At 50.3% G+C, this 4,588-nt stretch overlaps 1 pseudogene; it reads left to right on the top strand.

The window, feature by feature from the left end:
- The first annotated feature begins 2,618 nt into the window (after positions 1 to 2,618).
- LOC109747782 (uncharacterized) lies at positions 2,619 to 4,131 on the top strand (annotated as a pseudogene).
- The last annotated feature ends 457 nt before the right edge of the window (positions 4,132 to 4,588 follow it).

Genomic DNA, 4,588 nt, shown 5'->3' on the forward strand with positions numbered 1-4,588 from the left:
CTCTGAAACGCTTTCAGTTTATCTCGAAACTATTTCTAATACTAATGAAATTATTTCATAAATATTTTCTCATAACTCTTATGCCAATAACACTCAACAGATCATGATTCGCTTAAGCTTGTGACCCTGTAGGTTCGATAAAACATAGACATTAACAAAAAACCTTTCGTACAATGATCAGTAGCGGAACCGTGAACATCCATATTGATCCCTGGGAATACACAAATGACAAACGAGTGAACCTTTGGTTATCATGTATTATTTCTTTTGCTTCGCTATACTTTACAAAACCCGATGTGAGATATATCAGAATCCTCTCGAGTCATTCTCATGCTCACTATGTCGGTCTTCTCGTTACCGGTTTTGTTCTTCTTTCTCGTTGAAATGTTTCGGCATCCCTGTGACCTAGTCACCTGTGTCTGGCCAAACGAAGATGGATGTCGTCACACCGAGAGGGCCCTAAAAATATCTTTCCATCATTGGAGGAGCAAATCTCACTCTTGAGCTATCTAACTTTTCGATGAACATGTAAGTTGTCCTTATGATCTCCGTGTTATTACGTTTGAGCAACCCCAAAGTCAGTTGTACGGTAAGAATTGACCGAGGTACTCTCATGGTCTAAGGAACTAAAGCATACATTAACTATCTGTATTATAACGATTGACTTATGGTAGTATCTCAAAATGTAACAAACAAGTTAGGTCAATTTAATATGATCATTCTCACAACGTCATATTTTCAAAGTTGTTTTGGGACTATTGTTACACTTAACGATATCTCTAGATCCGGAAAACGTGATCACTTACAACACTTGAACTAGCCCTAGACACAAGACTAGGAATCATGTTTTACCGTTTATCATTTCACACGTGCATATGAGTTTTCCACTAAATCACATATTCCAGTATCATATCAGTTATATGTGGACTCTATTTCGTCGGAGCATGATGTCTCCGAGTAGGTAGATGGAGACGGTCATCATTGAATTCTTCACAACTCTTGGATGGAGACTTTGTATTGAGCTTTAATCTGCTTCAACAATATTTCCTCTGTTGAAGCGGGATCGTTCCGGCTTCAGATTGGCTAACCTGAAAATCAAACCACCATCCTAGCACAATGCAATAAACCTGTATGTCGATGAAGCAACACGTTGGAATCGTGTCAGCTGCAGCAGAGAATTATCTAACCCACACCGCCAGGGATTGCGGCTTTCCGACAGTTTTTTTTTTTTTATAAACCGAATGGAGGCGACGACCGATGGATCAAACTCCACACAAAAGTCGTGTCATTTTCGGCCCACGCATGCCCCGGGGCCTCACCAAGTCACCATCCCCTCGACAAGTGGAAGCCAGACACGGGCTCCCAGGGCAGGGCACCGCTGGCCTCCACTCCCGCGGTTCCACTCCCACCCACACCCACACCCAGTACGTGCTCCGTCCATGCTCGATCGCTTCTCGCGCGAAGCTGCATCCATCTGAGTCGGAGGTGGGAAAGGCTACCACGGAGTACCCCTACGTGCTAGGTTAGGTCATGGAAGATGCGCAGGCTGCGCGCACCGCGAGTGATTACCGTGGACCGATCATCCATCCCTTCTTCTCCTTCCGTCCGTCCCTCGGCTCGGTCGTGGTAATAATGGAAGCACCGCGAACGGCAGGTCAAACCGGCATGAGAGAGAGCGGCCAACAGTGTCGTGCACCCAGAGCCGAGCTCGATCGGTGCCCGGGCCCCGGAATGCGTACGTCGCCAGGATTGAGTGAAGCTCAAGCATCAGGATGCGGTCAGTGGTAATCATTCCCCGGGCTTGAACAATAGTGTGTGCCACTGCAGATGATTACGGCGGAAAACACAGGGAACAGTACCCCGTCTTTGTTCGGCACGAGCTCTGTTTCTTAGAGCATCTCTAGTGGATGGTGTATATGGAGGTGGATGCTAAATATACACGATCAAAATCAAAAAATGTCTCCCAGTGGATCGTGTATCAGGTCGTGTAGTTGTACACGTCGCTCCCACGAGCGTACCTGGCGTGGGAGTAAACAGGACCGAACCACGCCCGTGGGCTCGCTCCCGCTCCAGTTCCTCCCGCTCCCGCTCCCGGCCGCCTCCCCAAGGTCGCCGTCGCCCCTCTCCGGCCGCCGCCCAAGGTCGCCGTCGCGTCTCCTCTCCGGCCGCCGCCAAAGGTAACCATTTTTTCCTTTCTCGCAAGCGGGAGCAGAGGGGCGGCGGAGCGGGCGCGCGGTGGGGGGGAGGGGGGAGATGCAGGGGCGGCAGAGCGGTGGGGGGGGGAGGGGGGAGATACAGGGGCGGCGGCCGGGCGCGCGGTGGGGGGAGGGGGGAGATGCAGGGGCGGCGGCCGGGCGCGCGGTGGGGAGGAGGGGGGAGATGCAGGGGCGGCGGAGCGGTGGGGGGGAGGGGGAGATGCAGGGGCGGCGGCCGGACGAGCGGCGCCGTGGGGAGGGGGGAGATGCAGGGGCAGCGGCCGGACGAGCGGCGCCGTGGGGAGATGCAGGGGCGGCGGCCGCACGCCCTGCAGCCCGATCTGGCGGCGGCGCCGGTGCCGGCGCGCGCCCTGGCGCGGGGACGGGGGGCTGGGCGACGGCCGGGTGGGGGGGAGGGGGGAGATGCAGGGGCGGCGGTCGGGGATGCAGGGGCGGCCGGTCGCGCCTGTCTGCTGGGGCGGCGGCCGGACGAGCGGCGCCGTGGGGAGGGGGGAGATGCAGGGGCAGCGGCCGGACGAGCGGCGCCGTGGGGAGATGCAGGGGCGGCGGCCGCACGCCCTGCAGCCCGATTTGGCGGCGGCGCCGGTGCCGGCGCGCGCCCTGGCGCGGGGACGGGGGCTGGGCGACGGCCGGGTGGGGGTGAGGGGGGAGATGCAGGGGCGGCTGGGCGACAGGAATGAGTGATTTGGTTGTCCTTCAGTCAACTTAATATTTTGCATCTCGTTCAATAATTTTTTGCTTGTCAATTTGATGCCAGATTGTGGTCTAAAATAGCTGTGCATTGGTTGCTTGTAGATGGATGCTGACCAAAGCTTCTTGGACACCCTTGGTTTTGGTTATATGCAAACACAACCAGAAAGTCCAATTGGAGAGCAGGCAACTCCATCAACTCAGCATCAAGCAACACCATCAACGCAGCAACATTCTGCAATAATAGAGAAAGGAAAATCCAACAAAGGAAAAAATTGGTGTAGTGATGAGGACAAGGTTCTCATAGCAGCATGGGCAAATACAAGTTTGGATATTGTTGGGACTGATCAAAACCGAGATGCTTATTGGGCTAGAATTTCAGAGTACTACAACACACACAAGGAATCGTCATGGCCGGAGCGTAATCCTAATGCAATCAATTGCCGTTACACATTGATTAACAGAGAGACCTCCAAATTTTGTGGTTGCCTTCAGCAGATTTTAAATAAGGAAGAAAGTGGAAGGACTATAGCAGAAAAGGTATGCGCAATATTCTACTTCTATATGTGCTGTGTAATATGTGATGTGCAATATTCTATATGTGTTGTGCATTTGTTAACAATATATTTATATGTGCAGACAAACGATGCACACATTCTGTTCAAGGAAATGGATGTTAAAAAAAACGGCCTTTCACATTGATGCATTGCTATATAGAGTTTGCAAAGTATCCAAAGTGGCAGACAAGAGAACTTGAAACTTCTCTTAAGAAACAAAAGAAAACCATTGATGAAAGTCCAGGCAGAGCCACCAATGATCCGTCAGATGCATCCTCGGTACGCACTGATGCAACCTCGATACACACTGATGCTCTTGAACATGAGAAAAGACCTGATGGTGTTAAGAAGGACAAGAGAGGTAAAGCTGATGAGAATGCTTGCAAGCTGTCATTAGAAACTGTGTGGGCAGCAAAGCAAGAGAAGGATGAGATCAAAGAAGCGGCAAGAAATGCTCGCTATGCACAGCAATTTGAATTGCGAAAAGAGGAGATTGCACTCAGAAAGAAGGAGGATGCACGAAACGAGAGGGAGGATGCACGGAGACAGTTTGAATTAGATGAGAGGGTCATGCTGATCGACACTAGTGGTATGACTGATGTGCAAAAGCAGTTCTACCAAGCTAAGCAGAATGAGATCCTTGCTCGAGGCCTAGAGTAATGTGAGCTATTTGATATGTGAGCTATATGAACTATTTACTGCTTTCCGCTAGTTGCTGTATGAACTATTTGATAACATCACTCATTGCATAAATATTTTATTGATAGCTATAAATTCATGGATTACATCACTCATTGCATAAATTAAAACTAGATGAAAAGAAACGGATTACAGACTTATAACTAGGACATCACTCGTTTCCAAACTTTTGCCACACATGGTCAATTAGATCAAGTTTAAGCTGATCATGTTCACCTTGATTTCTAATCCGGTGAGTCATCTGAATAAAAGAGCTCAGTTGTTCCGCATGAGTACGAGAGACCGTGACTCTTTCTCCCATTGCCTCAAAAGTGCAGCTTTGCCGACCAGTTTGTCGCTCCTCTTCAACTATCATATTGTGCATTATGACACAAGCTTTCATGACATCACCGATTTCTTTACGTTTCCATCCTTTAGCAGGTCCAC

The sequence above is a fragment of the Aegilops tauschii genome, chromosome 2 (assembly GCF_002575655.3).
Source record: "Aegilops tauschii subsp. strangulata cultivar AL8/78 chromosome 2, Aet v6.0, whole genome shotgun sequence".
In the NCBI taxonomy this organism is placed as follows: domain Eukaryota; kingdom Viridiplantae; phylum Streptophyta; class Magnoliopsida; order Poales; family Poaceae; genus Aegilops; species Aegilops tauschii.